At 41.1% G+C, this 22,805-nt stretch overlaps 1 protein-coding gene across 6 annotated transcripts in view; it reads right to left on the bottom strand.

Moving 5' to 3' along the window:
- The window catches only part of SERGEF (secretion regulating guanine nucleotide exchange factor), a 464,594-nt gene that overhangs the window by 249,069 nt on the left and 192,720 nt on the right, over window positions 1-22,805 (bottom strand). The window contains exon 11 of one of the 6 annotated variants that reach the window (XR_012639851.1): window positions 5,629-5,710. The exons of the other annotated variants lie outside the window; for them this stretch is intronic. The gene's annotated coding sequence lies outside the window, so the exon portion shown is untranslated. The remainder of the gene's footprint in view (window positions 1-5,628; window positions 5,711-22,805) is intronic. 6 annotated transcript variants of the gene reach the window in all.

The raw sequence follows: 22,805 nt of genomic DNA, 5'->3' as shown, positions 1-22,805 counted from the left end.
GAAAGTTTTTAAATTAAGGCACAGTGATTCTGAACTCTTCAGTCACAAACTCAGAAGGGGTCACAAGCTTGCTCACATCCCTTATTCCTGCTGTTCTGCTTACGTTCACTTTTAACAAACGTTTCGCAGATGCCTGAAGTGCCTCAGTAAAGCCACTGAGCCGATTCCCCCTGGCACAGCTTTTGAAACTCTATGAGACCACTCATCTCTGAAGCACCCTAGTAACTTGGACAAAGAAATCCATGGTGCATCTGGGTTATCTGAAAGTCCAGCAAGCTTTATTTGGATACATTGCACTGAAAAAGCCACGAATTCAATGTATTTTAACACTAATTATTCCATCCTGGCCTGGATTTAGCGTAGTTTTCTAGATTAGCAGCCCCATGTCAAAGTGCCATTCAGAGTCATTGCTCCCTAACAGCAAATCAAAAACAAGTAAAAGTGCAGGCTCACAAGACAATCTGATTCCTTCAGGGAGCTAATAAAACAATGAACCCTCCTCTCCTGATTTATTTCTACAGTAATGAAAAGTGCTGAAGCATAGAGCATGCACCTAATAATTACTAGCCATTCCAGCCACCACCAAACTAAAAAATATATCTACAAATGGGATTTTCTGCTTTCTTTCTGCAAATAGTTATAGTGAGGCAAAGAATAACCATACAGTTGTAGTACAGTCATCTAGAACAGATCTAATTTGATTGAATATACAATAACATATAATAGTGCCTTTCATATTCAAGGTAGCCTAGAGTGCCATACAAACAAAGCAACAGATACTGGTAGTGCTGTGACTGCGTAGGTCCAGGCCGGCTGCAGGCACCCACGTTCCAAGCAGGTGCCTGAGGCGGCAATCTGCAAGTGGCAGCAGTCCGGGTGCCGTTAAGGCATGTGACAAAGTTCCTCCTCTACCTTGGTGGGTCTTGCGCTTATTGGCGGATTTGCTCACCTTGGAGCTTCACAGCAGCCCTCAGCTTGGCCGTTTTCGTGAACCCACAGTCCAGGTCAACTCCTCCTGTGTCTGACCAGGAGTTGGGAGGTTTGGAGGGAACCCGGGCCCACCCTCTACTCCAGGTTCCAGCCCAGGGCCCTGTGAAATGCAGCTGTCTAGAGTACCTCCTGGAACAGCTGTGCGACAGCTACAACTCCGGGGACTACTTCCCGCTGGCCTCCTCCCAACACCTTCTTTATCCTCACCATAGGACCTTCCTCCTGGTACCTGATAATGCTTGTACTTCTAGTCCTCCAACAGTATGTGTTCTCACTCTCAGCTCCTAGCGTCTCTGGCTCCCAGTTCCTTACACGCGCACCACAAACTGAAGTGAGCTCCTTTTTAAACCCAAGTGCCCCGATTAGCCTGCCTTAATTGATTCTAGCAGCTTCTTGATTGGCTGCAGGTGTTCTAATCAGACTGTCTGTTTTAATTGTCTCCAGAAGGTTCCTGATTGTTCTGGAACCTTCCCTGTTACCTTACCCAGGGAAAAGGGACCTACTTAACCTGGGGCTAATATATCTGCCTTCTATTGCTCTCCTGTAGCCATCTGGCCCCACCCTGTCACAGGCGTTTCTGCGGCAACCTCTATCTTCAACCGCTCGCGGCGGCGGCAATTTGGCAGCAGTACCCATCTCTTCAGCCGCTCACGGTGGCGGCAATTCGGAGCGCTGTGTGGGGCAGCAAAAACGGTAGATCCGGCCCTGGCGTAGGTAAGTTAAACACAATAACCATTATGCACTCAGTACATCTCTCAGGCCTCAATACTGCAGGCTGCTGCTGAGAGAAAGGTGCAGAGAGGCAAATCACTCAGTGTTGATTCAGCACCTGAAGAGGGAGACTTTTGTATAACACAGAAAAATGTGAGGAGTGCTGTGCAACATGAGTAAAACTGCACTGGTACAAACGTGAGCTCTGGGCAGTGGGTGGGAAGTGGGCATGCCTGAGGATGGAGACAATGTGGTTAGGATGCTGATTATACCAAAAAATGAAGTGTATAGTGACCATTTTGATTGTTTCCTGTCACTTTAGCATATTGCTTTCCTTAAGTGTGTAGGAGTGCTGAAAGTGAGAGGAAAGCCTATTGTGAGGATTAGCCACAAAAATACTTCCAATGGCTGCTATGAAACACTATCTCTTGATGCCTTGTGATGTACATTGGGCACAGTTGCTGGGTGCTAACCACTTAAAAAGCAGCCGCAAACGCCTACCACAAGGAATTACATTTGTCAACAATTCTGGATTATTTTAGATTAATTATAATGAATACAGAGTTTTCAGAAAAGAAGTTGAAGTGTTCTACTACAGGTCCGGACAAAGTGAAATAACTCTTGAAGTAATAATAAGCATGTCACTGCTGTGATGGTTTGGTAAAAGTGAGGTAAAAATGTAGGACTTCCTTTGTACAGTAATATACTTTTCTTTTTAAACTGAGAATTGACATACTACAGAAACTGAAGGGGACACAGAGTATCTGGAAAGAAGGGCAACTATACAAGACTCAATCCCATTCTGACATTCATATGGAGGCAAAAACAGTGATAAAGGAATAATGGGACATATCCTTCCTAGATTAACGAAAATAAACAAGGAACACTGTTTTCCCTTTCTTGAGGGGCACGTGTTTCTTTCTCTGCTCTCTACAGAAGAATATACATTGCTGTCATTGCTTCCGTTCCTCTGATTTTTCAGTTACAAAACTTATCACAAGAGCATATGTTCCCTAAAGTGATATTTCTGTGTTTGGCTGGAAACATTTCAATATATTCTTTTTAAAACATCATTTCATAGGATGAGATTCTATATACAGTAGGAACAATAGGATACAGGGTCAATACATAGACTTAGACAGATTTTAGCTGAATGTGCTTCTTCAATCTACAAAAGGAGAAGGACTTCCCAATGCTCCTAGACAACAACCTGAGAGCCTTAAAAGTTGCAACAACTGAACCAAAGTTAAAAAGTAGAGAGAATAGTGCCTAGAGCTGCTCAGAAAAGGATTTTTTTTTCACACAGAATTCTGATGAAAGCAAAAATATGTCATTTCTGTTGAAATTTTCAGTGGAAAGTTTAGACTTTTCTGTAACTGCTGAAAACAAATGTTCTTGGCAAACAAAAACTGCCAAAAATCTATTTTCCATTGAAATTTTTGTTTTTCTGAAAAACATTTTCAAGGAAACCTGACACTTCCTACTAAAATATTCATTTAGTTGAAATCCCTATTTTCCATTGAAAAAAAAAGTTTTGATGGAAAATTTTGTACGAGTCCTAACAGTGCTCTCAAGCCCTGTCATAAGATTCAGGTAGACAAAGGATCAGCTAAAAACATACTATGGAGAATTTTCCTAACTACAGCTACCGAAGGAAATATTTTGAGTCTCCTGAATGAGGATAAAAGTCTTGAGAGAATAATTTGAAATACAGTCTTCACCCAAATTCAGCTTTACATTTAAAAAAAAGTATGCCCTAGATTGAATGAGTTTTGATGAATCACTTGGTCAGATGTAGACTCCAAACATATAATCTGTGCATTTTTTGGTGAATCAGGCCCTGACTCAACCAGGGATTTAAGTACATGCCTATCCTTAAATAGTCTCACTGACTATCTCAACTTTTATTGATGAAAAACTGAAATGGGATTGCTCACCTGATCAAAGTTAGGTTGAGAATCTTGCTGAACAGGGGTTTATATCCTTACTTCTAACCTACTTTTTTGCTTGTTAACAATGAATAACAATGTGGGCCAAAAGCTGGGAAATTCACCTGCTTCACCTCCTTTTATTTATTCACTGCAGCCCATAGTTAAACATTAAAGGCCAGATCCTCAGCTGGTGTAAATTGTCATAGTTCCATTGACTTCAACTGAGTTACGTCAATTATTTATTATTTGTATTATCATAGCCCCTAGAGGTCTTGGTACATAGACCAGGATCTAAACACTGTACACAAGTTGAGGATTCAAGCCCCACAGTTCTTCTTCTGATTTTAAACAAGTGTTAAAGCAAGAATGAAACTGATTTACAGATTCCCATTCCTAACCCTGTATCACAAATGTCTCTTTTAAGCAAGATGTGCACTATGATCAACAAGCTGTAATTGTAGAAAGTGCATTTTCAAATGCTACATGGTACCTAAAGCATCTTATTACATGAATGTTTACGTTTTGATGAGGAAAAGGGGTTAAAAAAACCCCCAACCTTTCTTCTTACATAAGACGATACACACAAACAGGACTTGATTCTCCTCTCACAGGATTGAAAATGAACTGGAATTGCATTGGTGTAAAACTAATTTAAGTGGGAGGAGAATCACGCCACACACCTTAAATGTTGATTCATATACCCAGTTCTTCTATGAAAAACACACTTTGAATTAACCATTTTGATTTTAAATGAACAAATCTGCATTCGGATAAATTCAGCCTACAGTATTTACTAATAGAAGATTCTTTATAGATACTATTATAGTATCTTTATAGTACTATTATATTTGTTTTCCTTATGCTAAGCCTTACTCAGAAATAAATTATTTTTAAAAACCACAGAGACTGAATGTACAGTTGTGAAAAATACAGCACAGATTTCCGCAACCAGACATGACTTCTTACTAAGCTGTCTCTGAAAGGGCAAGCATAAATTCTATTTTACAAAAACTGATAGATTATGGGGTGAAAAGAATAAATTTATCACCTTGACTCATTAAAAAAGTCTTGCTAATTGAGATCAGTTTCTCACACACAATATAGGGAATGTTTGTTAAAACATTAGGAAGTGCTTCCTTTAATAAACAACATTAAAATTTGCCAAGAACATTCTCTAATCCTCACTAGCGCAAGTGCAACTTGTACAGAGTTCTTGATCTTTGCCAAATGACTGTTGCTCAGGCCAATCAAAGAGTCTTCCTAAAATATCTTTCTCAGAATGGCAAAGAGTCCTGAAGCACCTTATAGACAAACAGACATATTGGAGCATAAGCTTTCGTGGGTGAATACCCACTTCATCGGATGCATGTAGTGGAAATTCCCAGAGGCAGGTATAAATATGCAAGCAAGAATCAGGCTAGGGATAACGAGGTTAGTTCAAGCAGAGGTTTTAGCTGAAGACTGTATGTGATGGCCAGTGGAGTTCTGTTGGTTTCTTTCTTGGGCTTGTCTTGCAGCAGGAGGCTTCTGGGTACACATCTGGCTCTGTTGATCTGTTACAAGATCTTCACCAAGCATTCTCAAAACTATGATACCCACACAAGAAAATAAGGAAACAGATCAACAGAGCCAGATGTGTACCCAGAAGCCTCCTGCTGCAAGACAAGCCCAAGAAAGAAACCAACAGAACTCCACTGGCCATCACATACAGCCCTCAGCTAAATCCTCTCCAACACACCATCAGTGATCTACAACCCATCCTGGACAACAATCCCTCACTTTCACAGGCCTTGGGAGGCAGGCCAGTCCTCGCCCACAGACAACCCACCAACCTGAAACATATTCTCACCAGCAACTACACACCGCACCATAGTAACTCTAACTCAGGAACCAATCCATGCAACAAACCTCGATGCCAACTCTGCTCACATATCTACACCAGCCACACCATCACAGGACCTAACCAGACCAGCCACACCATCACCGGTTCATTCACCTGCACGTCCACCGATGTAATATACGCCATCATGTGCCAGCAATGCCCCTCTGCTATGTACATCGGCCAAACTGGACAGTCCCTATGTAAAAGGATAAATGGACACAAATCAGATATTAGGAATGGCAATATACAAAAAGCTGTAGGAGAACACTTCAACCTCCCTGGACACACAATAGCAGATTTAAAGGTAGCCATCCTGCAGCAAAAAAACTTCAGGACCAGACTTCAACGAGAAACTGCTGAGCTTCAGTTCATTTGCAAATTTGACACCATCAGCTCAGGATTAAACAAAGACCGTGAATGACTAGCCAACTACAAAAGCAGTTTCTCCTCCCTTGGTGTTCACATCTCAACTGCTAGAAGAGGGCCTCATCCTCCCTGATTGAACTAACCTCATTATCCTTAGCCTGATTCTTGCTTGCATATTTATACCTGCCTCTGGGAATTTCCACTACATGTATCTGACGAAGTGGGTATTCACCCACGAAAGCTTATGCTCCAATACGTCTGTTAGTCTACAAGGTGCCACAGGACTCTTTGCCACTTTTACAGATCCAGACTCACACGGCTACCCCTCTGATACTTTCTCAGAATGGAGCAGAATAGGCTGTAAATCACTGGGGCTTTGTCATGCCATCTAAGGAAGTTTAATTATCCTGAGGATGTTAGCTTAATTAAGTGGTGGTTAATCTTAATTAGTTAAATTTAACTAAAGGTCTAATATCTGAATATATTTTAAACTCTGATAGCCTTTTAAAGAGAGAGGAGGAGAGATGGCATGTTCAGAAATATACCAGAAGGTAACGCTAAGGAAGAAGTTGATAAATAAAACTGTATTATTACATACATGCTCCCATCTCTCAGGCAATTCTATATTTAGAATTGTCAAGGTGAGAGTCAGACTTCTTCCTAAAAGAAAACTTCTTCCCTTGAATGCAGGTTCAGTGAAACATAAAAAGTAAAAATGACTAAGTGAAAGAATAACCTGTCAAGGTAGAGGTAAGCAGACGGGCCCTGAGGATTCCTGTTGTGCACATAATTATTTACACTTTTCTGACTCAAGGAAAACAGTGCTGGTCTTGTCAAAAACTCACAGCAATCTAAAGAGAGACTATAGAAAGCAGTAGGCAGACAACATTTGGTAGCTAGTGTGGGACATTAACATTTTGGAAAAAGGAAGAAGAAAAGGATTATTTTGCTGGCCATTTGAGAAATAATGAGACACTGTCTTTCAAAAGAGCAAGAAGGATTTAACATTGAAAGGCCAGAGAAGAGCCTGATGCCTGAAACATAAGCAAATGAGAAGATATGACTCTCTGATAATATAAATTTCATCTCAGCAACAAAACAAAGAAGGTTGGTGTCAGGGTTCCTTCCCCACTCTGAACTCTGGGGTACAGATGTGGGGACCCGCATGAAAGACCCCCGAAGCTTATTCTTACCAGCTTAGGTTAAAACTTCCCCAAGGCACAGATTCCTTTCTTGCCTTGGGATCACTGCCACCACCAAGTGATTTAACAAACAATCAGGGAAAGGACCACTTGGAGTCCTATTCCCCCAAAATATTCCCCCAAGCCTACACCCCCTTTCCTGGGGAAGGTTTGAGCATATATCCTCACCAATTGGTTACAAAGGGACTAGAGACCCAAACCCCTGGGTCTTAGAACAATGGAAAAATCAGTCAGGTTCTTAAAAAGAAGGATTTTATTTAAAGAGAAAAGGTAAAAGAATCACCTCTGTAAACTTAGGCTGGTAGTTAACCTTACAGAGTAGCAGAAAATTCAAAGAGCACAGAGGAACCCCTCTAGCCTTAGTTTCAAAGCTACAACAAAACAGGGATAAATCTCCCTCTAGCAAAGGGAAAATTCACAAGTTGAGAAAACAAAGATAAACTAACACGCCTTGCCTGGCTGTTACTTACAAGTTTGAAATACGTGTGAGGGAAAATTAACAGGACATAAAACTCAGGTCAAGGCCTTGACTTTGGTTAAGCTTGCCTGCAGGCCGTAAACTGAGATCCTGCTTGCTTATGTGTGTCAAGGGGTAGGAGAAGTCACAGTGGAAAGTCCCCAAAACGGAACAATGATTTTCTCTGCAGAAAGGGCATGAAGGGGCAGGATGGAAAAGTCCCCAGACAGAACAAATTTGCAATAGTCAAGCTTATGAAATATATAACCGCAACAGTTGTGTTAAAAAGGTCGCTGACCGCAAAAGAACAGAGAGTGAATAACAGGAAGGGCCTAGTGGGGGAGAAGCTTGTTTTTTGCTTTTGACCAGTGTTAATTTTGCAATGTATTCCAAATAAGGTAATTACTACGGAAGTATGTGTAATTTGTCTGTGGTTTTAAGCTTTGAAAAGCTGTGTTTGCTTTGCATCGGAGGGCAGCTACTTAGGGCTGTTACCCCCCTGCACTTGTAATCAATAAAGGAGCCTCAGGCTTGTTCTGGTCCAAACACAACGCGTGGTTAATTTTTCCACAACATATGAGAGACTTGTTCAGAAAGATTTGGAGAACATGGATTGATGTCCAGTCCCTCTTAGTCCCAAGAGCGAACGGCCACAGAAAACAAAGAACCCAAAACAAAACCTCTCCCCCCCCCCAATTTTAAAGTATCTTTTGTCCCCATTGGTTCCTTTGGTCAGGTGCCAACCAGGTTACTTGAGCTTCTTAACCCCTTACAGGTAAGGGGGAATTTAGGCTACCCCTATGGTTATGACAGTTGGTTAGCAGAAATCCTCATTTGAGCACTTCACCTGATCCCACCAGTAACTGGGGAACACCTGGCTCAGTGTTTGGAGAAGGCTACAGCACAAATCAGAGGTAGCTGGATAAAGCTTAACCCAGGCTAAGACCAATGTGATGCTTCTGAGCCAGAAGAAAAAAAGGAAGATATGGTATGGATAATATCTCCTTGTTTTATTGAGGGTGTTTCTCTCATATATTATTCAAGCTTGTAACACAGGGGTACTGTTAGATCCCCAGCTGGTGCTAGAGGATTATGCCATGATCAGGAATATTTCCTTCCATCTCTGCCTGATCAGGAGATTGCATTTTGGATGTAGGCCTTCCTATAGCAACCCAGGCCTTTTGCCACCTCAAGGCTGGGCTGCTCCAATGGCCTCTACATGGGGGCATGCCTCAAAACTATCTGGAAACAAAAGGTGGTGCAGGCTGCAGCAGCCTGATTGGTATGTGTACATCTTATTGGTAGCATGAGACACCAGTGCTCTACAGTCTACAGTGACTACCTATGGGTTTCCAGGTGATGTTTAAGGTGTTGGTTTTGACCTGTCCAAGACCTGTCCAAGACCACCTCCTTCCCTGTGTTACGCTGCCTCAGTTATGGTCAGGAATGATGCTCAAGCTGAATCTCCCTTGATTTGACAAAGGGAGTTGGTAGTAGAGGATGCTCCACAAGGGTCTCTCTTCTGTGGAACAAGCTTCTGCCCTTGATCTGAAACAGCCAGGGACTTCTGATATTTGGGCCACACTGCAGGGCCCCATATTTTTGCCTAAAAGGCTGAAGAAGTTGGGACCTATAGGAGACTGCTCCCAACTGTTTAAGAGGGATGGTGATATGGTGAGGTCAGCATGATCTTCCGATTTCAGCTCTGCATACATTTTCAGCTCTGTCATTTTGCTTTGGAAAGCACTGCTAAGAAAATTAAATTAAGGGACATGGAGTAAGACTTGAAAAAACTGTACAATATAATACGGATGGCTCTGCAAGATGTGGGAGAGGAACAGAAAAAGAAGAAAAGAAATAATCAAGGAAAGTGTTTACAAACCCAAGAGATAGTGATTGAGGGCCCTTTTGTGGACCAGTCTCATGCTGCTTCTTGTCTACAGGGCTCCAAGTGAGGTATTATGAAAGAGTAAATAGATACCTATAAGCATTTATATGTTCTAAATAAAGTCCAAACAGAGGCCTACATCCTCAGATATTTCAGAGCTCTGGTGAATGCAACTTGGAGCAGTAGGCAGCCCCTCGACACTCCCCACTCCCAGCCATTTTCACTTTGGGCACCTTTGTACCTAAAAACAGCCTCCAGAGTCCCTCTTTTCCTCCCCGCCCCTCCAGCTTCTTCTGTCTAAAAGCATTGGTTGTTGCAGGTAAAACAATTACCACCAACTATTAACATAACCTGGGAGCAAACAGTTAAAGATCAGCCTGCTAAAACTCTCCTTCTTTCCTTCTCATGACAATAAACAGCATTATCATCTTGAAACTCGCTTTCATTCTCACTAATATGCACATTCTAGCTCAGTTCCTCTCCATTTCTCTCATGGGTAGGTGTCTGTTCCTGGTCTCTTTTCCCTCTCGTTATCAATGTCTGTAAGGACATCCAGGAAGCCACCCATTTCCTCATACTTGTTAAATAATCTGGGCCTGGAGTTTTGCAGGGCACCATACTGCAACCCTCTAAATTGAATTTCAGCTCTCAGATCTAAGAAGAACATTATCTTATGGCCTTAGTATGTAACTGAATCCTTTTCCCTTCTAAGTGAAGCAATTTGTCTGACTCTTGGAATCTCAAGATTTTAATAATTACTGCTCCTGGCCTTTGATCTGGAGCAAGTTTGGGCTATCACGTCTCATGTGTTCTTTCTATATCAAAGTCTGAGACAGAATCCTCAACTGACAAAATTTCCTGAAGGAGGGAATTAATAAAAAACAAGCATATTTCTATTTCCTTCCTACTTCTGGAAATACAATTATACTTTTCACTAAAGCAGTGAGATCAAGCTTCCATGACCTCCATCTTCTCTCTGAGCCTTTTGCTAATCTTGTGCGTGTGAGTTGTTTCATTGTCTTCAATTCATTCAGTCTGATTCTGCCTTTAAATCTTTAAAAAGATTCTCTCTCTGCATATATTAATTTCTTTCAGTGGGGAGTGCACTCCTTGGATCTGGTGAAAGATCTGTTTAATGCTCTTCTGTATACTGCAAAGCATTTATTGAGTCACACCTCACCTCTACTCACTGGTACTGTGTGCACAAGCTCAGTCCCAGTGACAGAGGAGGATCGTAAGAAAAGCAATAATCTTCTGGACCAAAAATGTTCATACCTGGGTGACTAAAGTTAAATTCATAAATCCAGAATTAGGCACCTAAACAAATAGGCTGAATTTCAAAAATGTTGAGCACCCTACAGATCACCTATCAAACTAGGTAGTTCTGCTATAAAATTTTCAAACACAGATACAATTGAAGCATGAAATTTAGATTTTCAAGGTACACAAGAACTTGTGTGTGCTAATTCAAAGGCCATTTTTGAGAATTTGGCCTTGAGAGTTTTATCCATAAACACCTTAATGAAATAAACCCAGGAGATTAACAGAAAGTAAAAGAGAAGCTGCTGCCCTGTAAATGTTCTTAAGATATTAAGTAATGATTAGGCAAACAGAAGCTATTGCCAGTGGAAACTATCCAAAGAAATGTGTGTCTACATTCAGTGATCTCTTTAAAAATACAACCGTCATGAGAAATAAGATTACTGAACTACAAGGTAGAAATGAAAGAGAAGGTGTGATGCAAAGGAATACCTGAGACTGCTATGGTAGAGGTGTTAAATTAACAAGAAAAAGAGCTTCTCTCTGACATAAGCAAGTGCCTCCTGGAGCAGAGAGTCTGACACTCTGTTGCAGCTGAAGTTGAGGACTAAAGCCAACATTTTCAAAAGCAGCTAGTTATTTTGCGTACTGACACATTAAAGGGTCTCCCTTTTCCCAAAAGCACTGAAAATCAAGCTCCTTTAAGGTGTCATCAATGGGGCACCCAAAAGTTACTCGTCACGTCTAAGAATCTTGACCTGACATAAGAATGAGGTGAGCTGCATGTAGCTTGTAAAGAAGGAGCTACTCACTAAGCTCCATTTATTAATTTTTGTTATTTTGTTGTCTTGTTATTCTCATCCAATTAAAGTCATTATAGTCAATTAAGGCATGATTGGCATATCTGGATCTGGAAACATATCAACATTCAATCTTATTAGGTAAGGAGCTGAGGTCTATGAAAAGGCAGAATATTGCTCAGGGAGAAACCAAATTGTGATGACCTTGGTCTAAAATAGGGGGAATAGTCTGGAACTCAGGGAAAAGCACACATCTGAGAAAGCAATACAAGATTGTGTCCTTAGTCCATGAAGTAACTGGCTGGGCAGGACAGAAGCCATTCGAGAGTGAGCAGCATGACAAAAGAGTAGAAGCTAGTACATATCAAAGTTCTAATCATCATTAACCCATTGCCAGAAACTAGACTCCCATGAGGAGTCTCCTATTCATAAAAGGGAAAAGGAAACATATCCAAGCTTCAATACAGGGTTTTCAGGAAAATTAAATGACACAGATAAAATGCTCAGGTTCGAATATATAGAAAATCTACTGTAGAGAAACTAAATGCATTTACAGAACCAATGTTCATTATCATCAATGAACTGTATTAATGCTATTTTTCATAATAGTTCATTAGACAGAAAATTATTAGAGAGTTTTACCCATTTAAAAATACACTCCTTATTTCAGCGGTCTTAAAGGAGGATTTTTTCCTGTGGATAGAATGTGTTTTCCTGTAGATCAAAGTAGAATTCCATATTATGTTAAATCTTGATCATCCATTTTAATTGCTTTTTGCAGCAGCTTTCCCATCTTATCAAACCAACTGTTACTTTACAATTTTGACTTTTGAGCATTATTGACTATTTTGTTAATCTCTGCAGGTGCAGCAGCATCGGGCTTCCAAAGGAAAATCTGTTAGTATGAAAAAGCTGTTCCTGACCCATCATCCTCAGAAGCCAGATGAGGCCTTAGAGTCTTACTGGCAGCCTGTGTGAAAGAAATGAGAATTTCTGACCTAAGCATTATACGGTGCACTGCAGCCTTGATTTCACCTAAATCTCACTGGAGTCAGGGGAGGGGGGGATGCAATGGAGGGAGTGTCTCAGGAGATCTCATTGTTTTAAACAAGAGAAACGAGACAATATGTTCATCTCTGGAAAAAAAAAATGAAAACACCATGCTTCCTGCACCTTGGACATAAGTATTTTACTTTATTAGAAGCTTGCAGACAGATTTTATATAGGCCTTAAAGCTGCCTCTGCTGTAGATGCACAGACTCCTATCTCATTTATCTGTGGGCTTTATACAGCACCAATCACCACAGTATCTATGTGCCGAATATAGTTTAAGAGGAGCATGCATATGTCATCTGAAATTGAACTTTGCTCTCGCCATTCTAGAATTCAATAGCTTATAGTTGGAGAGACTTTCTGTTGGTTATTCTTGTTTGTCTCCACTCTCCCTTCTTATTCTTCCTTCGCTATCTTCATTCTTCACCTTCGGTTATTCTGTGAAAGCTTCTCTGATAAGGTGGGCTTTGAACAGAGCTCTGAAAACAGTCAGATTCGAGGCAGAGCACTGAGTCTCTTAAGCTTTCCCATTCAAATCTGCCTCTTTGGGAGCAAAGAGCATACTGTTCATATGTGTTCTTAACTGACTGTATATGAGTCTGTTTCCTAACCGTTAGGAAAGTTCCCGCTAACACTGATCTGATAACATTATATAAGAATTTGTCAAGTTATAAGATGCATGGCTTAGTGAAAAAATATTACTAGAGGAATGAAGCACCCCACTGTTAATCTGCAAGGTGAAGACAGGCCTTGGAGAGCCTAGAGGAGAGAACTTGAGTGGTTGACAGACTGATGGTGTTAGGGAGCTAACACCCAGTCACCACGGGCAAGGATAACTCTCACTACAGGCCGGGATGGGAGGGAATGTTAACAAGATGACTCGCCGTCCTGGGTATTCCAACAATCATCCCATGACTTCTGGAATTTATTCCCTCAATCCTAACCTCCATCCCATGGTCCAGAATTCACAGAATTTGTTGACCTTCAAGCAAGCTGCAAGGCCCATGTGTTCAGTCACATTCCAGGGTTAGAAGTGCCTGCCTGCTGAGAGGAGGGAATTGTTTTGGATGTCATTTTGGTTATTCTCTATGCCCTGAAATTTACTCTCCTCATTTGCCCAAATTAGCTCAAATGTGTCGACCTTCAATGCATGCTACACAAACCCATCTATTTGATAGGGATCCCGGAGAGAGAGAGAGAAAGGGACTATGGGTAGAGAGGTATGGAGTTGCAGCTGTGTTTATCAGCTGGTTTTTGTGAGTAGAATTTGATCCTTTATGTTTTTGCTACATTTCACTGTCTATATTGTCGGTTACAAAGAGAGAGCTTATGCATGTGTGATGCATGGCTAGAAAGAGTTAAACATCCTACAAAATAAACAACCCTCAAATTTGTCAAAGAGGACATGAAATAGTATAAAAGAACCTTGGGTCCTGATTCTGTCATCTCAGATCTGCTTAGGCTTCATCAGGGGAAGTTTGAGTCACAAGACTGAGGTCCCAGTTATGCTGGTACACCCTGAATATAATATTTGGACATTGGACTATAACCTATGAACTATTTCTAAAAAAAAATCTTTGCAACTACAAAGCTCACCATCTCTGCTATGAATCTGCACTTCAATTAATTGAACTCATGTCTGTATGTATATTGATCTTTTAACCATACTCTCTCTCTTTTGTTTTTTAATAAATTTTAGTTAATAAGAATTGGCTGTAGTGTGTATTTGGGTAAGATCTGGAATATTCAATAACCTGAGAGGTAATGTGTCCGATCCCTTGGGATTGATAGAACATTTTCTTTTATATGATGGAATAAGATTTACAGAAATGTTCATCATATTTTACATGGGTACCTGGATGGAGGCCTGAGGCTGGATCACTTTAAGAGAACTGTGTTGTTTGGACTTCTGAGTAACCAGTAAGGAAATAAAGAAGCTGTTTTATGCTGGCTTGGTAAATCTATGTATTGGAATAGCCACCAGCTTTATGGGGATTGTCTGCCCCATTCTTTGCAGTTCACCCGAATTGAGTGACCATAGCTGGCCCACACTGGGACCCCAGTCAAAGCATGTACCCTAAAATGCAATGTATAAGTAAAGTAAAGATATCATAACTTAGGTATTAGAAACGTACACAGCATGGAAATCTTACCTTTTCTGCTAAAGAATTCACTCTTCTGGGTCTGTTTGATAAGCTACCCAGAAGGCCACACATATGTTAATGTTTATGCTTCTCTCTTATTAGAGGGCTTTTTATCCAGAGTCCTCAAAGCACTTGACAAAGGAGAGAATGGACTATTAACCCCGTTTGGGACAGTAGGTATAAATGATAACATCAAAGTTATAGCACAAGGATGTGGAAATTTCAGTGAAGACCACAGCAGCGACACACACAGAGCATCAGCATCACCAAACATAAGCATATGCGACAGATTAAAAATTGTGACTAGCTGGCAAGGGTTTGAACCAGGGCACCTCTCTCACGACAGTCACAGAGATCAATACTCCTGAGCCACGCTACTCCTATCCCATACACTTGTGCAAGAGAAGATGTAACCTTGCATACTTTCCCAGAGATAAACTTTTAATTGGCAGAGTTCGTTTTCATAGAACACACAGTAAGCAGCATTAACGGCTTGAGGGTCCTGCACCAGCCCTTCGAAGTCAATAGTGGATTTATCAGTTAATAAAATAAAATAAATAGATAGAGTGGCCACTTCTTCTGGAACAAAGCTGACTTGGGGGTACACACTCCCACCTACTACTTGGTAGTAGAAATAGGGGCTAATGTGGTCTGAAACTGGGCGGGGGGGGTGGTGGAGATCATGCACAGAGGGAAAAGAGACACATGGTAGAATCCCCCATGCTGCACAGCCACCTCAAGCAGCTCCTCCTGCTGCTGCAACCTTGTGGCCAGAAGAGATGTCTAGTGAAGGGAGAGGAGTCCAAGAAATGGCCTCTGTATGGCCTATCTTCCCCCCTCACAGCAGCACTGGTTATAATGCAAAAATAATTAACAGCAACTTCCCCGCTGTTATTTTTACATGCCACAGAAGGGGCAGGCTGAATACAGGCAATAACAGTGACAAGACCCATGCAGGAGTGTAGACAGTCTGATAGCAGACCATAGACTGGCCAATAGAGCAGGCCCTGCAAATGTGGATCTCCTCCTAGAACTCCCAGCAATGCCCTAGCAGCTCAGCTCTGCTGCCACACACACCAGCAGAGAAGAAGATACCCTAGAGTAGTGACCCGACAAAGGGTATACAAATGTGGATTCAATGCTTCCATTTCACATGGCTTTAGGCAGGAGGATGCTCAAAGGATGAATATCTGCAAGTCATACTGTTCACAGGAAATAAAGCCTTTCCTATAGCACTTGTTCAAAGTTGGGTCACTAACGTTAAGGGTCCATAAATAAGTGACCTGACTTTCAGAAGTGCTGAGCAACCTCATTTTCCTCTGTCAGGAAAATCTTGACCTATCATTCTACAGTGCCACTCACTGTGATGTCTGAATGCCAACTCTTTTACATATAGCGACATCTGGTCAGACCCATTGTCTCTGCTTCTGCCTCATGGTACACCATCAACTGTGCATGGAAATCTCTCATTTTAGATTACCAGTTAGCCAAATACAGCAGGGAACATGGCATTTTTTGGATCAGAAGGGACTTCTTCATGTAAGTGACAAACATCAGGACAAACATAACCTTTCAAGTCAATAATTTTCATACTATGGCCTTACAAATTAGAGTAAAAAACATTCATCAGAAAACCCCTATTCTGGGAATTAGGTTATCTACAGAGCCAACCACTCTCCAAATATTTTCATTTATTTATACAGATTTAAGCAACAATAAGAAACCCTACAGGGAAAGCTCTAGGCACCTCATCCATTAATTAAGTTTACTGTAACAAATTATGACCAAGCAGCAAAAATAATCATATACAAATAATGAATTAACTCAGCTGACCAATAAATCAAAGCAGCATAATGGTCACCAGGAACATAACCTCAGCCTTCCCCAGATTGTACTCTGCATTAGACCTGTATAGCTGAATGCTTTCTCCCCACTTTAATTCTGAATTGTTTAAAATACTATGTTTCACACATACAAATATATTATATGCATACCTTTTAAATAGCATCAAAACCAACTGTGACAGAAGGGCATTAGCTACTGTTTCCTGGCTTCCTATTTTGGGAGTCAATAGAGGGAATTTCATATAGGCACTGTTGGCTTTTGGGCTCTACAAAGCCTATGAATGCTCAATAATTTGGGGGTATTTAATAAAAGCTGGGTTAATCTAAACTTTCCCTTTTCTTTGTGGGGAAAAGCAGCCCTTTTCTTTGTGGAGACGGCCTTGAAAAAAGCAAACAGACTTCACTCGGGTTGAAAGTTTGTCATTTCCTGAAGACCAAGATCCGGATCCCCACCCCCAGCCCTACAATAGACCTTTGGCATTCATGGGCTGGAGACTTGAGAATAACCTCTTAAAAGTGAGCAAAGAACAGTTTTTCTTATGTTTCATTTTGTATTTTCCACCATTGTTTGTACTGGAAATTCACTCTGCTTTCAGTGCAAAAGTAGGCTCAACTAAAAGAGTTTTTAATTATGGAAAAGCTATGCACAGATAATAATGGTACAAGAGAACAGCAGGATAAAAACTGTAGACTATTTTGGGACTCTTAGAGAAACAGAATCACTCTTTCTTTCCCTTATATTTGCAAATGCTCCTTTCCCCCTCCGTACTGCCATCATCTAATGCCCCTACCCCCAATATCTTCTTTCACCTTCCTCTCCAACCTCCATGCCAAGCACCCCAGGAAGGAGCACTCTGACGCTACCTCTGTTGAAGTTTGTAACCCCAATGTTGCAATGAAGGAATTATGAATGCTCTTTAGAGAAACGCGACACCTAGAATCACACAGAACAGCTGAGACCTAACGCTCAATTTTGTATTTTAAGGCTGGATTTACTGTAATTCTCTGCACATTCTGAACAATGCTTACAATCAAAGCTTTTAAAAAATAATATGAAGTGAATGAAGGGCAAAGTTGACAGGCACTCCCTGACCATTCTGCAGCCACACGATGCTCATGTTCACTCAAATTACATTTATTGTTTTATCAGACTTTTCCTTTTGCATTTGACTTCTGTGCACCTGTGGTCTCAGCATCACCAACTGAGAGCAAAGGCCTGCACCAATTCTCCAGACTTTTCCAACAGCAGGGCTCAGTTAATGCCAACTACCACTGCCAGCTCAGTAATGAAAGGCTGCTCTAATTCCTTCCCTCCAGATTTTCACTCTCTCAAGGGGGGCAGGGAGGAGAACCCCCACAGGGCAGGATCTACAAATCTGCCTCCGCTTACAATTTTTGCAGCTGTGATTCCTGAATAAACCTATTTATCAAAGCACCATCTTTGCACAGCACAATCTATAATCTTGACATAAGTCACCTCTAAATCTCGGAATCAAATCACTTTCTCCCTCCCGCCCCCAAACACGGTTTCAGCACCAACCAGAGATCTAATAAAAAAGGTAGAGTGTGTAACATAATGCACCTGGAATGCTCTCATTCACACACACTAAGAGAGAGAACATCTATTGGGCCTAATCTTCAAAAGTTAGTCTTCGTGTGTATACACGTACAACTGCAAGTGTACTTTTTGTGAACTCTCACCCATATTTATTATTTATTTATTTTATTTTAATGCCTAAGAGCCACAGTCATCGAGCTGAACCCCGTTGCGCTTGGTGCTGCACAAACACAAAACAAAAAGAGTGACCCTTTCCCAGAGAGCTAACAATCTAAGTATAAAACAAGAAACAGGTGGATATAGACAGTGGGTACCTCGGAGTGATAAAATCTACCATTTGCATGTGCAGGTGACAGTGCACAAGAAGCGTGCATGCAGGCGTGTGCATGTGTGAGTGTGCAAAAAACTGTGCAACACACCCAAATGGAGGACAGGTTGATGCTCCTTTGGAAATCATGCCCATAACATTGGTGGCTCAAATTATGCCAGTGATACCTTGCTAACTGGTGTTGAGGTTAACTATTACCCAACAGATTTAAAAACCGATCAGTTATTGATCTATAACGCCCAAAGTTGCAGGTTAACTACTGGCATTAACTGGCATCGTGATTACTTCTTTTCATATGTCACCTGACAGCTAGGTTTTGTAACACTTAGGAACAAGCACAGAAATAGCTTTTCTCTTTTCTAACTTTGCACCCCATTAGGAGGAGGAGGTGGTTCGATGACAACCTGGAGCACTCTGCTCCCTCTGCAAGTGGTTCCATCTGGTCCCCACTCCACAGCAGGGCTGCAGGTAAGATGACAGGAAAATTCAACTAATGCACATTAATGGTAGAATACTGCTCTGTTCTATAACCTCTTCTATGTTCCTGCTCTGCACTTGATGGAATGGTATACATTAAAAATTACAGAGCACAATGAGGCGGAAACAAATGGATACACTTTGTGAAATGCTTCAAGATACTCATAGATTCATAGATACTAAGGTCAGAAGGGACCATTATGATCATTTAGTCTGACCTCCTGCACAACGCAGGCCACAGAATCTCACCCACCCACTCCTGCAAAAAACCTCTCACCTACGTCTGAGCTACTGAAGTCCTCAAATCATGGTTTAAAGACTTCAAGGTGCAGAGAATCCTCCAGCAAGTGACCCGTGCCCCATGCTACAGAGGAAGGCAAAAAAAACCCAGGGCCTCTTCCAATCTGCCCTGGAGGAAAATTCCTTCCCCACCCCAAATATGGTGAACCCTGAGCATATGGGCAAGATTCACCAGCCAGATACCCAGGAAACTGAACAAGCCAATGAGCTGTGAGAATTGTTATGTTAATGTGGGACTTGCAAAAGTTGTATAGTTCCAGAGAAACCATCCAAGAGGCAGAAAGGAGAGAGACAGAGAGCTGCAGAAAGGAGAGAGACAGAGAGCTGCAGATCTATTGGCAGAGCTGTTCCCAAACTGACCTAAATATAAGGGAATCCATCTAAACCTGCCTTGAAGGTCAGCCCAGAATTTCTCAGCTTATACACAAGCATATATGGTATAGTAAATAAAAAAATATTTTCACAAGTATCCCTTCAGGACATCTCAACTTTGGTGTCAGGATATACTCTGCTATCCTTGGCAGATCCTACCCCATAAGAGCCACACTATGCTCCTTGGCCTCATTCTTAGACATTCTCCCTCCTTCAGGCAATACATCTAGGAGTGACATGCAGCTACAGAAACACTAATTTGCTAGCACTCTGTATCACTCGGAGAAGCACCAGACCCTACAGGAAGAACCATGGGGACACATTTTATTTTTTCAGCTGGCATGTTAATTTTGCAAGCCGTGTCAAGCCAACCAGTGATAATAAGAGGACATTGTTTGTGACAACTTGTGGTGCTACATGGGAACATGCTCCCATCAGCTGTTGATGACACACATCACTAAGATTATAGAAACAATATTATGGTGGGGTGGGATGGAATATGGGCATTTCAGAGATGACAAGTAGTCACAGGTATGAAAACACCAGCAAGTTCTCAATAAATACATAGAAAAAGCTGAAGCACCAGCAATTAAATGAGAGAGATACAGGGACAAATGCTAACAGTGCTGACAGTGGATCAACAGTGTTTGTCAGGGAGCAGTTACAGTGTTTCACTAGTTCTTTTACTCCTTAGCCCCTTGTCTGGGTAGAGTTTTGGAATTTAGTGGGGTCCATGAGCCTTCCACCTTGAGCAGGGTATGGACAGACCAAAATAGGTGGTTCCTTTTGTGCACATCCAGCCCAAGGACCCAGTCCAGAGAGTGCCAGTGAGAAACCTAACATGGAAAGGTCAGATAGGAAGTTTGGTGCCACTGGATTGGAGGTACTGATTTATGGACTTTGAAGACTCCCATGACAATAAGCCTCAAGAATTTCATTGCCATGTCAGATATCATCTGTATCAGCTTCTCTGGAAAGCCTTTGATTTCTGAAGGCATACAGTTTAACAAGATACCCAAGTTAGTCTGGTCTGCAGATGTGCAGATTAGCTGGATTTATATGATGGATTTTGTTTGGAGGGAGCTACTCTCACATTCGAACTTGGGTGAAGACAAAAATGCTATTCCACCTCCAGATTTGTCCTCTGGTATAGCATATAACCCTAAAGTGAAGGGGTGATCTCAGTTAAGCCAGCGTACATCCAAAGTAACACCTATTTACACCTGTGTGTGTACTACAGCTGAGATTGGAGTCGGGCTCATAATGTGAACATGTGACACTGATCAATGATGCAAGACCATTCATTTTCCTATCTGAGATAATGTCCCTCAGAATTCAGACACTACAGTTCATCCACACCCTGATAGAAAATAAATCTGATTACCAACCACAGTAACCCACGGGACAGAAATAGAAACATTTTTACATGAATAAATGGGATGGCACACTGCTAAAAATGTCTTGCTAGCTTTCTGTTGTAGCACAAATTGTTTTCATCCATCTTGCTGATGAAAGATCAGGAAATAATAAAGAATAGGGATTTTCAAAAATGTACTTTAAATAAATTAGCCCCTAATGCAATGTGAGAGATTAAAACCACCTCTAAACGTAATCACTATAAAACACTAATGATATAAAAGCAAGGCTTAGCTACTTCCCAAATTCAGGCTTTCTACCGTATGATCTTTACTTTAAGGAAGTTAGTGAAGCACATCAGCTATGGCACGTACACTAGTAATTTTTTTGGGAGGGCCAGAACATTGCACTCTAGCTCTTAAAAATGGAGACAAAGAGAGTGTTCCTGCTAGAGCTCTCTACTGCATGCATAATGAATGGCTTCATGTCAATGAGTGTTTTTTGCTAGCAAGAGACTAGTCTCATATACATATGCAGTGAGCAGATCGTGATTTGTCATTTACTCATGGCCCCTATGATGAGTTAGAAGGGATGGGTTGCGTGGGAAGACTGGGGTGTGGACAGGGAGACTAGAATGACTAAGTTTACAATAAGTGATGCTTTTGCCATGTTCACAATTCCACGCAAAAAAATTAAGCTTCCTTCATTTTAGCGCCAAAGGAAAAACAGTAACATTGATGTTCTCATTAAGAGGGCTGCTTTAAGAATACTGAATTAGACTAGAGCAGCTGACAGGACACATATTGTATACATGATTATGGGGCTTGATCCAAAGGCCATTGAAGTCAGTGAGAATATTTCCATTGCAATTACTTCAATAGGTTTTGGATCAATCCCACTAGGAACAGCGTTTTTTAAATGAATTTCAAATGCCAAACCACTGAAATGGCTCGTTTTTCAGTTGAGAAATGTAAGGGTTAATAGGGAGCAGGTCATGTAAGTGGAAAATTACTATTACTATACATGAAGCATTGATGTCAAATTATCTGATAAGAAGAGGGTTTTCATTATTAAGGACAACACTGTAAGTATATTGTATGCCCTACTTGCTACCTTAAGATAAAGGCCAGATATCTGCAACTTATAGCAACAGAAATGACCTTTCATGACAGTGGTGCATGCTCCCTCCTACTTTGATTACACAATTATGTAATAATAAAATATTTTGCTATATGTTATCCAAGGATCTCAAAGTCCTTTACAAGCATGAATGAATTAAATTTCATAAAATCCCCAAACGGTAGGTACAATATTAAACCTGTTTTGCAAACGAGGAAAATAAAGGCACAGTAAAAGTTTGCATGATTTGTCCAAGGCCACTCACTGACTCCTCTGCAATCAGGAATAGAACCCCTGGTGAACATAAGTGAAGTAATCTGACACTGGAAAGAGAGACTGTAAGCAGGATGCTGAACACCACAACAAACATAGCCAGATTGTTCTTCCTTTCAAAGAGAAAACTGAAAATGCCATAGAATCAAGCTGATAGCTTTAGCCAGTTCCTCCATCTATCACACATTGAAAAGAAGATGCTAGCCCTCACCTGCATGGTCCACAGAGAATAAATGAATTCCAGAGACAAGTACAGGGAATATGCGAAAACCTGCCAGTGTAGTAAAAATGGAGAATTGCCTGCCATATGCACTGTACAACAGTGCTTAAAATGACTCATGTCACCTAGCTCTCAAGTGGTCTTCCCTTCCACAAATCCCTAAGAAAGTATTTACCTCGTTTCTTTCTTCATTACAGCCTGAGAAACCACAGTGGTTTTCTTGTGATTGTTTCACAATGAAAAATTCAAACGTTGACCATGTGACAATGTTTAA

The sequence above is a fragment of the Natator depressus genome, chromosome 6 (genome assembly GCF_965152275.1).
Source record: "Natator depressus isolate rNatDep1 chromosome 6, rNatDep2.hap1, whole genome shotgun sequence".
In the NCBI taxonomy this organism is placed as follows: Eukaryota; Metazoa; Chordata; order Testudines; family Cheloniidae; genus Natator; species Natator depressus.
This window is presented reverse-complemented; position numbering and strand designations above follow the sequence as displayed.